A 16,672-nucleotide genomic window follows, 5' to 3' on the forward strand; every position below is an offset into this window, starting at 1 on the left:
TCCATCATTCCCAATAGAATGAATAAGGAGGACAGTAATAAGCTGGACAAAGAAATTTTAGTGGATGAAATTTGGAATTCCATCTCTTCCCTTAGTAATGATAAGTCCCCTAGGTTAGATGGTCTCACTGCTGAATTCTATAAGGTCAATGCTCAGTGATTAGTGGGTCTCTTATAAATTCTATAATGAGACTTTGTCATCTGGTTCTTTGGGCAAGGAGATTAACACAAGCCTTATCAAACTCCTTCCTAAGGAAGGGGATAGATCCTTGCTTAAGAATTGGAGACCCATTACTCTCTTGAATGTGTCCTATAAAATCTTAGCAAAACTTCTTGCTAGGAGACTGGAAGATGTACTTCCCAAAATTGTAAACCACACCCAAACTGGGTTTGTTAAGGGAAGATACATTCTGGAAAACCTAGTTACTTGTTGGGAGGCAATGAATTGGGCAAAAGACTCAGTGCAACCTACTGTTATGCTCCTACTAGACTTTGAAAAGGCTTATGACAAAATTAAGTGGACTTTTGTCTTCATGATGATGAAAAGTTTGGGATTCCCAGGAGAATTTTGTAGTATGGTTCAAACATTGGTGATCGATGCCTGTGCATGTGTGGAAGTGAATGGGATTAGATTTGAAAGGTTTGGTCTCTCCAGGTCTATCTGAAAGTGATGTCCTTTAGCCCCTACCCTTTTCGTTATTGTTGCTAATGCAATGCATTATTTATTGAGAGATAACAAGTTATCTCCAAGGATAAAGGGCTTATTCCTACCTGACAGTGAGGAACTATCCAATGTACAATTTGTAGATGACACAACTATCATACTCCATCTTTTTGAAATCAATTGTTCAACCCTAATGGATAAATTGGACCATTTTTGTAATGCTTAAGGAAGTAAAATTTCTCTGGCTAAATAAGTTATGCTTAGTTGGGATTCTTCACCCCTCCTCCCCCTTGTGGTTTGGCAAATACTCTATCACATGGGGGGTCCTAATCATCAGGTCAAGTACTTGGGGATTTTGTTTTCAATTAATCCCAATCTTAGAGCTATGTGGCAGTGGATCAGAGGGAAAATAGACACTAAGATTAGTAAGTGGAACAAGCATTTTCTCTCCTTAGCTGGTAGGGTCCAAATTTGTCAAAAGATTCTTTCATACAACATTTACTATGCATTTGCTTGGTTGTTCAATAACTATCAATGGAACTATATTTAGAAGAAAATTAGGCAATTTCTATGGTCAGGTGGCAGGGGTAAGAAGAAGATCCACGATGTTAAGTGGGATTGGTGCACCATGAGTAAAGCTAAAGGAGGGCTTGGTCTAAAATATTTGCGGCTACAAGGTATGGCCCTAGCCTCTAAATGGATATTTGAGGCTCTGGAGGGCAAAGAGCCATAGAAGGTTTTAATAATGTATAACATTTCACACTCAGTTCCTAAACAAGGTAAGACTTGGAAATCTTTACCCTTGGATGATCTAGTGTCAGGGTACTTTGTTGTCAAACCAGTAGGATCAATTATCTTCAAGGCACTCTGGAGAGCTTGGGAAGGAGTAAGACATCTCATCTCTAATAGGGGCATTATTGATGAAGATTTATTGGTTTGTGGTGGTCGTTCTATTTGGTGGAATCTTCATCATAAGGATAAACCACTTGTTCTCACCCAGGGACGCTCGACTAAGAGTTGGGCTTGTAAAGGTATTAAATGCTTCAATGACATCCTTAGAAATGGGCATCTAATTTCTTGGTCGGACCTCTGCAATAACTTTGATATACCCCCTACTCAATGGAGAACCTACTCTATGCTGGGAGAAGCATGCTCCCCTCTATCTCTCTATCCCGAGATGTTGCTCTAAAAATAATAAATGCACACAATTTGAGTGGAATAATGGTACCCCTCTTCATAAGATGAAAGCCAGTAATATATACACCCAACTTGTGGATAGGGAAGATATTTTGAACCACATTAATAAAATCTATAATATTAACATGGAGAACTCTAAATGGAGCAAACTTCTTTGCCATCTTTGGGCCAAGCCTGTTGAACCTAAGCAAAAGAAATTCACCTAGGACCTTCCTTTGCACATATTAACTATTTATATCTCAGATGGAGGTCCTAATATCTTCTCTTGCTGCAGGGTTCCGGAGACTATGAATCACATGTTTTTTGATTGTTTATTTGCAAAGAAAATCTGGAAATTGTTTGGTATTTCAGTTAATGCTTGTATTATGAATTGGGAATGTGTTATTGGTTATGTTTCCGGGCTATCAAAGAGTAGTAATGTCTTCTGGTCGGTGCTCTCTTTTTCTATATTGTGGCCAGTCTAGAAATCTAGGAATAATGAGTTTTTTAATGGCATTGAAAGAATCCTTATTGAGTCTCTCAGGAAACTCATCTTTTATAATGTTTCCTCCCAGGTCACGGTGGTCATGAGGATATATAGGAAAAAGTTTGAGCAACTACTTGGAGATGGCCAAGTAAGAAGGTACACAAATGAGATATCCCATGGGTACATTTGGCATATAACCTCAGAAGAAAGGAGTGCTTTTGAGACCGGACTTGCCAACTTTATGGTAGACCTAGAGCTCAAAAGGAGACAACCAGCTGCTATACAAGTTGCACCTGTTGCAGTTGCTATCCTGGGCACAACGGATTACATTCCTGAAGCTATCCCATTGACAGAGTTTGCGAGAGTGAGATAGATCTGGATGGATGGCCAGCTTGGATGGGTTGCTTGGATGGAGGAGGAGAATCATAATATTCTCTTTGGTTAGGATATGACATAGATTTATCATCTCCATTTTTTTTATGTAATGTATTTTGATACTATTGGGGTTGCATCCCCTTCGTGACTCTTGGTACTTATTGATCTCCCTATATTTTGGCTATCTTTGCTCCTGTTCCACTCTCTTATATTTAATATATATAAAACAGAAAAGTTGCAATTATATCAATGGAAATCCTTACCCTAAAAGTATTATCAATTTAATTGTTGGGCCAATATTACCTTATTATATTTTGTTAATATTTTATATTAGTTAATGTAAATTTTGAACCATATAGAAATAATTAATATTTGTAGACACTCAAAATTGGTCATCACTCTTATGTCGCTAACCTAATTTTTAACACGTCTTCTATGTCACATTTGATCTTCATCATATGTTGACATTGTGTCATTCTTCTGGTTTTAGTTCATTTCAAATCCAACACTAATCGATCTTGTTCATTCATATTTGGTCCTAAATCATTATGATTGGCATTCTATCATTTTCAAATCATTCAAATTGGTCTCATCTTGACAATTAGACTCAATTCCCTCTTTGTTGATAATTAATCAGTCATTAATTATCAACCTCTTTATCAATCAATTTCAATCAGTCCTCTGTGACACATTATCTGCCTTTCATGGCACTTTATCAATCGATCTTATCATTCTCTTATCAAAATCATTATCAATCTTGGGTCTTTTTCAATCTTTGTCCTATTTTTTTGTCAACCTTAGTCAATTGTCATTAATTTTTATTAATTATTAGCTAATCAATCATCACTATTAGGACCTAATTCAACAATCGAGTTGATATCTTAAATTGTTCAAATCATTTCCCCTAGGTTGATTAATTAAATAATTAATCAATCCCCTTTCTTACTAACATGTCCCCCCTTTTGAATAAATAAATGAATATTTATTTATTCTTTCACTTTTTTTCTTCAATTAATATGTTTTTATATTAATTGGCTAATTTGAGTTATGAGTGGAATTAATAACTTTAAATTATTAATTCCACCTCATTCTTGTTTAAATGGAACATTTCGAGTACAAATGGAAGTTTCCATTTTCTGTTTGATTTAATGTCTTTTTCTCTTCACTTCTAATGGTAATTTCCCTTTTAACTCATTCTTGCATGAAATCTCAACCGTTGGATTGAGTTGATCTTGTTCATTCAATGTGATCTCAAAGTCTATAAATTGGGCTCTTGTTTCCTCATTTTGACATCTTAGTAGTTTACATTAATGCTATCATTCTCTTGAATCCATATACTTTTAAATCTTCGAGTATTCTCACCTATCATGCTTTTTCCCTTGCTTCATATGAGTTGCATAATGGATTGAGCCAACATACTAGCATAATTAGAGGAGAAAAAAGGAGCAGTAAGGCCTTCATCAAAGGAGGTTGGATGGTTTGATTGTTCAACTTATTCATTTAATTTTTGCTTTTTGATGGCCTTGTTGTGAATGTGTTTGATTTTACATGGTTTTGTGTAATTTCCTTGCTACATTTTTTGGCGAACCCAACGTGACCAACAACTTAATAATTTTTTGATTTTCGTGTGATATGTAGCTACAGGTATCAAATTTCACATTCACCAAGGGAGAATTTTTCATGGATCTCAAATCTAGCCTAATTAGAGGAAGAATTGATCTTAAAATCTAGCTTTAATTAGGAAGGAAAATGAACAACAATCTTCATCTAGATGTAATTAGGATGGTTAATTGGTTCAATTTTTCTTATTCTAGCTTTAATTAGGATGGTTAATTGATCAGTTTTCTCAATTTAGGTTTAATCAAGGTAGGCAATTGATCTTCATCTAGATTAATCTAAGAGATGAATGAACAACAATCTAAGCCAATCTTATAATCAATTTGTTCAATTTCACACAAATCACTTTGTTGTTAATTGCATTTAGATTTTTCTAATTGCATGTATTTATTTATTTTTTAATTGCATATAATTTTTCTAATTGCATGTAGTTTTTTTCAAATTACATATAGATTTTGTTTTATTGCATGTCGCTTTTTTGATTGCATATTATTTTGTTTTTTTGCTTGGATGTTGCTTTTTTTATTGCATATTAGTTTTTTGCTAGCATGTTGCTTTTTTTGGCATATTGCTTTTTTATTGAATATTATTTTTTTAGTTGCATGTTGCTTTTATTGCATGTTGAATTTTTTTAATTGTATGTTGCTTTTTTGCATATTGCTTTTTCTACTTAAGATTAAAGATTTTATGTGTTACTAATCATTTTGTGCAACACCTTGGCATTCGTTGGGATAAGACATACTTTGAAACACTGACTCATTTGATGCAGGATGCATGTCAAAGACTTGAAATTTGAAACAAGAGTGTCTTCTTTTTCATAGTTATTAAACATTTGGATTTGGGCATTAAAAATAACCATTTTATTTCATCATGTTTGATTTGCTTGGGCACACTTGTGCATGTGAGTGGTCCCACAATTTTGACACACACTATCCTCTCCCCTTTTTTGGGTGCACGAGAAAAGTGTGAAAATAACACTCAATTTTTTATTTTATTAGGTAGAGGGCCTATCCCCCCGAGAGCCCATAAGGCCAATGAGGGGAGAATGACCCAGACCGGTAATGGGCTAAGGCCAAGTCACCTCTTAGCCGCTATATAAAATACGTGGGACGAAAGTCTTCACGACGGGTGCTAATTGCCTAACTGCGCCAACGTCCCCAGTACCTATGTTCTACAAGAAGGAGGCCTCCCAAGGGAGAGAGCGTAAATGGAAGCCCGAAAAAGAGTCCCAAACTAAAAATCCATTGTTGTAGTTTGCCAAAAACATTCTATTTGTTGACTTGGGCATTGTGATACGTGCATGCCAAAGATACCCCTCATGTGCCCTTTAATTAGAGATAGTAAATTTCTTGGGAAGTGATGACCCAAGGAATTCGAAGCATGGTATGCCCGAAGAAGTGAGTGTCGTGGAGGGGAGCCAGTGCTACCAAGCTTCTAACTATCTAGTTGAATGTGGTATTCTGGGCTAGGGGGTTCAAAAAATATCATCCTTGCAGCCTTAGGATTGTGATTGAATGTTTTTATTTCATGGAAAAGTCAAACAAACATTAAATGTCTTCCATCCTAGTTAAAAGTGGATCTCAAACAAAGGACATAATCAACGTCACAAACATTGGCAAACAAAACAACCTTCAAAAGCGATCATAATCAACCTTGGTTCTCAAAATAAACAAGTTCAAATCAAGTCCAAACAAGTTTTCAAACAAAGTCAAACTTGGTCTTAAACATTTGAAAGTATCCATCCAACATTCAAAAGATTTTACAAACATGGCTTAAACATTGGATATCCTTGTTTCAAAATTAATGTCACTTAGGATTAGATTTTGCAGTCCAAGCCTAGGTCTTAGGACATTCACATTGTCTTTCATATTTAGTCCATTGTATTGTCATAATTCCTTTGCACTTAGATTTGGAGTCATTTTCCTAAGTCTTCATTGCATTATCATTATCCCAAAATTAGGTATTGGCTTAGGTTGCATTTTACATATTTCAAGTCATTGGTCCTCACATATCCTTATCATTGCATTATCATAAACCCTAGTCTTGTCTTAGCTTGATTTTGTCATATCATATCATATCCTTAGATCATATCCTATCTTGAGACCATATCATATTCATATCATACCGTAGGTCCTTGTCATTATCATTGTCAATTTGCATTTAGTCCTCAAAATTAGATTTGTCAAGCTCTAAAAATTTAAAACTTTAGATTAAACCATAAGTTGTTGTTAAGGTGTCTAAACCTTGGCCAAAATTTGTCCTTTTTTCAACATCATTTTGTCAAACCTATCTTAGTATCCAAACATATAGGTGAGACATTGTCATTTTATCCTATTGTTGGTTTGTCCTCTGTCCTTGTAAGGTATTGACTTCATTTCAATTTCTTAAGGGTCACATCTTTAGGGTTCCATTTTAAAGTTTGTCCAAATCTTCAAAAACAACAAAAAACATAGGTTGTATTCCTACCATAAGTTGCATGTTCATATCCCAAAGTCGCACTTAGTTGCATATCATTGTCATTTCAAAACCAAAACCAAAACAAATTATGTCAAAACCTCGCAAGGATTCAAATGTGTCTCCAAATAAAGGTGGCTCTATTACACAAGTCTTAAAGAGAGCCCTAGGTGTTTTTTCTGAGAAAGATCAAAATCATGCAACCATGTTTAGTAATGGCTCATCCCCCCGTAAAAAAATTGACTCTCTAGTGACATCTATTCCTACACCTTTTGACAATCTTCAAGAGCCCTCTAAATCATCCACATCAAACAATACACCCAAGGATGAAATTCCCCAAGGGCTATCCACAATTGATTGCAAAGATGATCCAATTCATGATGGAAGTCCCTATCATGATCCAAAAATGCTAGATCCAATGCCACCATATGCTTCATTTCCAATCAAACCTATTGTAGAGGACCCCATTCAAAGTCCATCTTCCTTATATCAAAACATTTATTCCTTGCCAGAATCCCCCACACATGTTCAAAGTCCATCTCCCTCATGTCAAAGCATTAATTCCTTGCTAGAATCCCTCACGGATATCCAAAGTCAAACCCCATGTCAAGAGGATAATTTAGAGCACACAAAAATGAGTCCTAAAACAAATGAAGATCAAGATCCTTCAACCTTATTATTCCATCTAATTGTTGACCGGGATCCCATCTTCCCAGACACCCATGATGATTCCCCCATCCCTAACCATCTTATCCAATGTCCAGTTGACACTCGAATCCCTGCGAAAGGTCAAAATATCCGATCCATCCTTTCTGATGATTCCATTGAAAGTCAAGAGCAAAAAATCTTTAAAGAGGAATCCAATGATCTTCCTCCTTGTCAAGATTAGATTATCCTTCCATATTCATGTCCATCTCAAGATCCTTTTATCCCTTTAAATCCTCCACAAGATTCCTTTGTTCCTCCATCTCCATGCCCTAATTCTCCATATATACTCCAAGATCTCATTTCTTTTAATGATCCCCTTATTCCTCCCATTCCTTCTCATGGAGAGCTTGTCATCAATCCATGTCCACTACACGATCCTAATCCCTCTCGTGATCCTGATCCCCCTCATGATTCTAACATGTTGATGCAAGATGTTCATGAACCCACTACATGCACAATGGGTTTCTCCACTTTAGTTCAGTTTGATCCACTTCATGATCCCATCATTCCCAACATATCATATCCACCTCATAATGCACTCATGGACTCGCGTCTTCTTCCCAAAGCAAAGAGTATCCTATGGGTCAAAATGTTTATAAAAGAAAAGGGTTATACCTTCACAAGCAAGAACCCCTCCATATCAAAGACCACATTAATGTTCATGGCCTCATTGACATTCCTCAAGATGTTGGTATCCATATCAAACTTAAATCCAAACATGCACCTAGCTCTTCATCCCTTCCATCCATCTTAGGTCCTTATATCCCTTCGTTTCCTATGCAAGGTCATAAAAGACACACATCTTTGAGCACCTTCCGTCCCTCTAAAAGACCTTCCTATCATTCTTATCCATCCACGCATTCTTTTCCCCTTCCAAGCAATTTGGATGCCAAGTATAAAGGTTATAAGTCCAATAATCCGCATATAGTCAAGGATCAACATGTCAAATCTAATCGACATGCCAAAACAAAGAACAATATGATCCATAAAGAAAAAGAAATATCCAAAAGGCCACAAAGGCCCAATGAGAAAAATAAAGAAAATTCAAAAGCTATATGGGTTCTGAAATCCCTTGTGCAAGCAATGCATTACAAGGAACTACAAAAGAAAGAAATATCAAGAACCATGTGGATTCCTAAGCGGCTCCTTGAAGCACAACAGTCAAAAGAAGCATCGAACTTGGCATCCAAAATTGCTATTCTTCCATCCAAACATTCCAAGTCTATTTCTCGATCACCTCCTTCATCTGTTTTGGGTCCTTATATCCCAAATTCCATGGCCTTTCTTTCATCTATTTTTTTGCTAGCATGTTGCTTAATATACAAGGTAGACATGCCATATACACCATTGAATAGTCATTGCAACAATAATATTGATGTGGTTGAGAAACCATGATTGTATGTGTAATATAGTAAAAATATAGAATGATAAAAGATGATTAATATGTCACAACTCATGAGAAAGTAAGATTCTATGATAAACAAGGACGCAAAGTGTCAAGTTCCTGCCATTAGAAGAAGTAGAGTAATAGATAAAGAGATATAAGAGGTAAAGGGAATAAGAGGTATAGGGAGAGATAAAAGTAGAGAGATATAGAGAGAATTAGATAAAAAAAGATAATTATATAGGGAAAGGTAGAGATAAAGAGGAAGAGATAGCTACATATAGATGGAGAAATAGAGCTACATGTGGTACTATGATAAATTTAGTTAAAATATTCTTGTGGTTGAAAAGATTTATTTCTAATCATTGAAAATGAGTGCTAGTAGAATATAAATAATAATGTTTAAAAATTTTATCCATAATTCAACTAAAATTAAAAATTTATTACAAAATTTATATAATATGTTGATTGAGTTATCATGTCACTATATACATTGGAATCTTTGTAAATGGATATAAAAATTAGCTCCAAAACCTAAAACCATGGTAGTAACAATTTTACCCAAAGTTAGTGTGTTTGAACCAATCACTTTAGAAACAAAATTATGACCAATAATAAAATTCTAAAATATAATAACCTTAAATTAAATTAATTAAAAAATATTTCCATTTTAAAAGAACCTAATTTTAATAACTAACAAAATTTTGTTAATTACCATATTAAAAAAATATAATATACATATAACAAAAATTATATCTTTCTAATCTCTAACAATTGTAATCAAGATATATAAAATAAACTTATTTATAAATTTAATCTTTATAAAATGAAATTAAGTTAAAAGTCGCCCTCAAATCGCATCTTTCCGAGAAATGGCTATGCAACAGAAAAACATGTACAAAATCCAAGATACCCCTAACTAAATATAAATTATCGCGTATGAAGCTAAACATAGTGCCTCCTAATTTAACGCTGATGCACATGCATTTACTTTAACCCTGATATGTATGTACCTTCACTATCCCAGGATAGCTCGTGAAGTTGACAATTATCCTACGGCCTGGATTTCAAAATCTCATAATTCAATGGAATTGTACAAAATCTTTTGCTTCCCTCGTGCATCTTTTGCTTCCCCCCAAAATATGTGCACTCCACTCGTGCATCCTTCACGCGCAACAACATAAACTATTACTATTGGAACGTAAATCAAGATTAATAATTAAAGTAAATAATTTTTAATATTTTTTTGATGAAGATGCATTAAATTTCTATAGCTTTTAATTGTAACAGTACATAAAAAATTGTGTCTTTTTTTTTCAAAAAAATAAATTTTATGTCTATAGAAATTCATATAGACCAATCACAACACAAATAAATCTTTTTTTAAAAAAACAAGCAAGTTAACTTTTGAAAAAACAGAAATTTATTTTAGTTTGAAAAATTCTAAAAATTGATTGATTGAAAAGACAATGCTTAATCACTATTTAAAAACATAGTGAATGCATAAATATTCCTGCCATAGGCAGGAACTAATAACATTGATTGATTAATATGAAAATGTATTGTGCCAATTTTTTTGATAGAAGCTATTAAATGACTACATAGTCACATGCACTACATTATGGCACTGGCTACGCAGCAGACAAAATGGCCCGCTCCATGCCATGCTTTCTCCATGCCCCCATGCCATGTCTACGGTTTGATTGGACATGGCGGCTCTCTCTTTCATGCACGTCACATCAGTCTTTCCCTGTAAAACAAATTAAATGCTTTGTTTTTGTTTTTTGGAATGGTTTTTTTTCTAAATCATTTTCATTCTAACTTGTATCTTTACAATAAAATTATAAATAATGTAAGTAATAATATAATACAAATAATTTAAAGATATGTATAATTTTTTTTAATAATATTTTAAAAGATATAAATCATAAAATTATTTAATAAAGATTTTTTTTTTTGTTTAAGAGATTTTTTTTAGGGTTGAAATTAAAAAAATTACTTTAATTTGTTTTTAATAAATTAAATATTTTAAAAAATTTAAATATAAATTTATTATTTTTTTAAATAATAAAACTATTTTAACTTGTCGTAACTTATTATCTTAAAATATATTAAATATTAAATTAACTTGTCATAATTTTATTTTAATTTGTGGCAATTTTTTTATTTTTTTTAATTGGTAATGGGCTGAAGTCGGTAAGGTGTACATACCCTACCCCCTTGTGGGATTTAAACTTGTGACCTCTCTTTTAAGAGCACAAACTCTCCACCACTAGGCCAACTCAAGTTGTACGAATTTGTGGCAACTTATTATCTTGAAATATATAAATATAAAATTATAATACTTAAAATTATAAAAAATTATTAAAATTAAAATAAATGAATGTTATCATTTTTTTTATTATTCTTTATCATTACAATTTTTATTGAAAAGATTATGAATACAATACAAATAAATGATTTTTATCCTTTTTTATATTATTCTTTATTATTTTTTTTAATAAAGATTATATTCTTTATTAATTAATTTTTATTAATGAGGAAGATTCTTTTAGGGTTTGGAATGAATCTTATTAATCTTTGGAGATCCTAAAATAGTAGAAATATAATTCATATCTTAATTCCTAACCCTAACCCTAACTAGGACATCGACACTAACCCTAGCCATAATCCTAACCATAACCCTAAATCATAAGCTTAATCATAAAACTAACCCTAACCCTAATCCTCTAAGCCTAACCTCAACCATAATGTAAATCCTAACTCTAACCATAACCATATTCCTTCCTCTAAAGTTTGGAATGAATCTTATTAATCTTTGGAGATCCCTAAAATGGTAGAAATGTAATTGATATCTACATAATTATGTCAAAAAATAAATTATTGAAAAGAAAAATCTATAATGGATTAATACTTCATCTTAATTCCTAACCCTAACCCTAACCATGACATCAACACTAACCCTAGCCATAATCCTAGTCATAACCCTAAATCTTAAGCTTAATCATAAAACTAACCCTAACCCTAATCATCTAAGCCTAACCTCAACCATAATGTAAATCCTAATCCTAACCATAACGATATTCCTAACCATAATCCCAAGTTGTGAGTCTAACAATAATCCTAACCTTAACCCTAACCATGTTGTAAATCCTTACCTTAGCCATCATGTAAATCCTAACCATAACCTCCTAACCCTAACCATAAGACTAACATTAAAATTATACAAATTATTATAATTAAAATGAAAGATTGTTATGGTTTTTTATATTATTCTTTATTAATTATTTTGATTATTATAGTTTTTATTTTTACTACAAAATTATTATATTATATTGATAATATATAGTACTAATCTTGTAAAAACTATAATAATAAAAATAATTAATAAAGATTAATATAAAAAAGATAACAATCATTCATTTTAATTCATATAATTTGTATAATTTTAATTGTTATAATTTTATATTTAACATATTATAAGATAATAAGTTACACAAGTTAAAATAAATTTATGACAAGTTAAAATAATTTAATTATTTCAAAAAAAAAAATTAATTTATATTTAAATTTTCTTAACATCTTTAATTTATTAAAAATAAATTAAATTAAATTAATTTTTTTTAAGTAAATAAATAATTTTATTGTAAAAGATAGAAGTTAAAATGAAAATGATTTGGAAAAAAATAAATTCCAAAAGAACAAAAACAAAACATTTAATTTGTTTTACGGAGAAAAGAGGTTGGACAGACTGCAGGGATGTGCATAATAGAAAGAGCCACCACGTCCAATCAAACCGGGCGGGCCATTTTGTCCGCTGCGTAGCCAGTGCCCTACATTATTGGTCCTCTTGGACCAAATGGATTTGTTATAATTTAAATGAAAACAAACACCGCGTAATGATGGCGGCTAAGGGAAATCAAACAAAATGGAAATGCTGGTGGAAGCCAAATCAAATAAACAACAGTGACCAAAGAAACAACCGTCCAGGGCATTTGGGATCATCGTGCCGGAGCCCATAGCTGGATTGCCGTTGGCGACATAGAAGATTACCCATAAAAGACTAGCCGTTGGGAGAATGATAACGGGAAGGAGAATTCAAATTTTGATTGAGACCAGAAAAAAAGCATTTGAAATTAAGATAAATATAAACATTTCAGTTTCATTCGGTTACAGACATTCTTTCTTTATCTGATTGCCTCTTTCTGTTGATGTTCTGTTCCGTGATTGTCCCTTTCTGTCAATCTTCTGTTCTCTGATTGCCCCTTTCGGTCAATGTTCTATTCTTTCTCTCTATTTTGTTCATTTTTTTTTTGAAGTGCTTGCTTTGTTTTCATTTTTCATTTTCTTGTGTGCAGCGTGCACGCTGGTCTGTATTGTTTTTGGCCTGTCTGTCTATTTTTTTTGGTGTTACATTTTTCTGGCAGAGGAGAGGAAAGGCAGAGCAGAGGAAGAGGCAGATCAAGCGAGGGCAAAATCTTCTTCCAGGTAATTCTTCATAGACAAGAAAGATTTCATTACTGTTTTTCGCAAATTCAATCAATTCAAGTTGGCGTAATAAACTTTGCAGTTTTCATTCTCTTAATAGCAACTTCCTGATTACGTTCTTCCTTACCATTTCTTGCCACTCACACCATTTTCACCCTTACTAAATTATTATGTAGAACTTGATATTTTCCTAGTTGCAAGCCACACCCTCGAAGGAACAATAAAGTTGACGATGGCCGACCTTTTGGTTTGCTTGAAAACGAATCTACTCATTATTATTATGGTATGTAAGGAAACCCAATACATATTCGTTTCCTTCATCGTTACTACAGTTTCACCCTCCATTTGAATGGATTCAATCCCAAACCTATCAGGTGCAAGAAATGGCGAAACAACCGCCATAACCAGAGTAATACAGATCAGCTTTAATTGGTCTTTCCACATGTCCATTTTGTGCATTTAGAGATCATGGCACGCCATGAGATCACATTTCTTTGACGAATTTTGTCAAACAGTTCACACGCAATGTCTATGGTTTCACATTCCTCTAAAGGAATTCTGTCAAACAGTTCACACGCAATGTCTATGGTTTCACATTCCTCTAAAGGAATTCTGTCAAACAGCTCACGCGTTAAACATAGGGTTCCACATTCCTTTGCATACATATCTGCCGGAGCATTTCCAACTATACCATCTGACACAATAATATTCACTTGAAACAATTAAATAAGTTTTATACACCCTTAGTATTATTACCGTCTACCCTTGAAGCTGTAAGCCTAGTTGTTTACCCTTAGTACCATTATCCTTTAAGCTTTTGTTGTTGCTTGCATTACGGTAACGGTGGTGGCAATGACATTTTTGGTTTTGGAGATGATTTAATGCTTTAATGTAATTAATACATTTTCACCTAATACCCATTAGTTATTTTTATCCATTTGGAATATAGATCTGTAGATAAAATACTTAAGATTTGGCTGGCCATTTTTCTCTTAATCTTTTGGTTTCCACACTGTTTTGATTTTCTTGGGAATGAATGTTTTGGTTTATTTTCACTCATGTTTATTTTTAATCCTTTTTTGTCTTGAGTAAAGGACTGATGAAGTGAGTTCAAATGCAGGCATGAGATGCAGGGTCCAGCAAGAGTTCATCTAACCGATGAAGAGAAGAAGAGACGGGATGTTCCTTATGACCTGATTCCTAGATCACAAGTAACTGCTATAGAAGGAAACCATATTTTCAAAACAGCTAACCCAGTGTTTGACTTTTCTGTGTTCTCAGGCAATGAGTTGATCTTCACCTGCACAGCTAATCCATTTGGATTTGCCAAGCACAAATCCTATGGAGAGGTTCTGTTCAACTCCTTGTATGGCAGCTTAGTTTTCAATATCTGGTAATCAGCACAAGCCTTCACACATCAGCTTCACTATTACTTTTGTATGAATTGATTAATGATAGGAAGTGTGATTTTGGCTGGGTCAGCAGATATGAAATTGTTGAGGGAATGGCTATGTTATCTGCATCATGATGGTAATCCTCTGGTTGTGCATGGAGATGAGCACCAGTGTACTAATGGACAGTCACATGGAGGCTCAGATGGCTGATTTTGGTTAGCCAGACTCATGCAGAGGGAAGCCACCTTGTGCTCTAGCGTATACACTGCACCATGTATATACTTGTTTTCATTTAAGTTCTACATTTGTATTATGAAAATTCAATGTGTATATTTGGATATAGGAGATAAATAAACCTTTTATCCATTCTGCCTTTTATCTTCCTATTTTGAGATCAAATATTTCTTATAAATGATAGTTTATATAAGATGAATAAATGGATTATAGTTTCAACTTTCCCCCATTTCCATACTTTGTTGTCCATCAAAATGTTTTGTAGGTTAAAAACATGAATCACAAAATATTGCTCTAAAAGTAATTACTTAAAATTATTCTGTGATTAAAGAACATTCATTTGATATTATGGATTTAGAAAGCCTAAATGTTTATGATCATATATATTTTAACTAAATGTCAATAGAACTAAAATGTCAATAATGGAGTTCTATTTATGAACAACTATGGAATGACTGTTTTTTGTACCTGACATACAAGCTTATTGGAGGTTCACTGGACTTCTACTTCTTCGCAGGTTCATCTCCATTAGATGTGGTTCAGCAGTTCACTGATTTCATAGGACATAGTAACATACAGCTGCAATGCCCTATTGGTCTTCTGGTATGTCTGTAGATGCCCTGCTCTAGAGTTTTTTGGTGTAGCATTGTGTTGTTTATTTGGTTTCAAGTATTTTACAGAGCCTGCAAATCATCTACTCAAGTAAGGCCAAAGTATCAGTTCACTGAGTGTTATTGGTTCTGTATTTTACCGAGTAGCGAAGTTTGTTTACCATTGGAAATCAGTAGTTTTGGTTCAGGGTTTAATATTTTTTTTGGATTCCTTATTTTGGGAGCTCTGGTAGGTTTGTTCTTTAATATTTTAAATGGGATGTAGGGATACAGTGTTCCTTGGCTTCAGGTTAGTAGGTTTCATAGAATAGAGTGAATTTACAATTCCTAGTATTGAGATGTTTGGAATCTTTTGAAAATTTATTAGGTGAGTGCCATTGTTTTATTTAGGAAAAAACTGCCAGGATTATTGAAGTTGAAGTGCTTGATGAGGTTGACATGAATTATTAAAAATGGGACCTGGTACATATATGTGCCTAATGTTTTAGATTGTGTTGACCACAATTTTGTGTTACTTACCACCTTTGTTTTGTATGTTTCTTGCGTATACTGTTCCTTTAAACTTGACCAGAATCTTCTATTGTGCCAGAGTGAACCAAAAGTTACTAACAGTCGGATATGATTCTTAATAAGAATAATATGAGATGACATTTTAGCTTATCTTTTAAGCTTTTTCCAATTCAAGGATTATATCCAGTGGGCATATTACTAGGATTATGAACTTATTCTGAGCACCAGATTACTAACCTTCCTACAATGCCATGGATGTTGTCATGACATGAAATCCCATGTAATGCAATTCTTCCCTAGAGATGCTGTTCACATGTTGTAAAATAGCTACCCCACATGTTTAAACTTAAAGTTGTTTCAAGCATTATGGGACGATCTTATTCAGTTACAAATGATTAGAGTGTAGTACCTAGTAGTTATGAACGAGAAGAGCCAAATCATGTGTGAAATACGGAGATAAACTCCTATACTTATGCTCATCCAAACTTTGGATGACATACGATTGTTGAAACTGCCAAATACAAGAAAATTTGTATGGACTGTTTTTTCTAGTAGCCTTTGTTTTTTTCAT

The 16,672-nt window shown here is 33.5% G+C and overlaps 1 long non-coding RNA gene across 1 annotated transcript; it reads left to right on the forward strand.

Annotated features, from left to right (window-relative positions):
- The first annotated feature begins 12,652 nt into the window (after positions 1-12,652).
- Positions 12,653-15,799, forward strand: LOC131040756 (uncharacterized). Its single transcript, XR_009372447.1, has 4 exons — positions 12,653-13,352; positions 14,473-14,745; positions 14,838-15,020; positions 15,498-15,799. It is a non-coding gene; the product is annotated as an uncharacterized LOC131040756 (long non-coding RNA).
- Positions 15,800-16,672: the final 873 nt, after the last annotated feature.

Source organism: Cryptomeria japonica, chromosome 5 (assembly GCF_030272615.1).
Source record: "Cryptomeria japonica chromosome 5, Sugi_1.0, whole genome shotgun sequence".
In the NCBI taxonomy this organism is placed as follows: domain Eukaryota; kingdom Viridiplantae; phylum Streptophyta; class Pinopsida; order Cupressales; family Cupressaceae; genus Cryptomeria; species Cryptomeria japonica.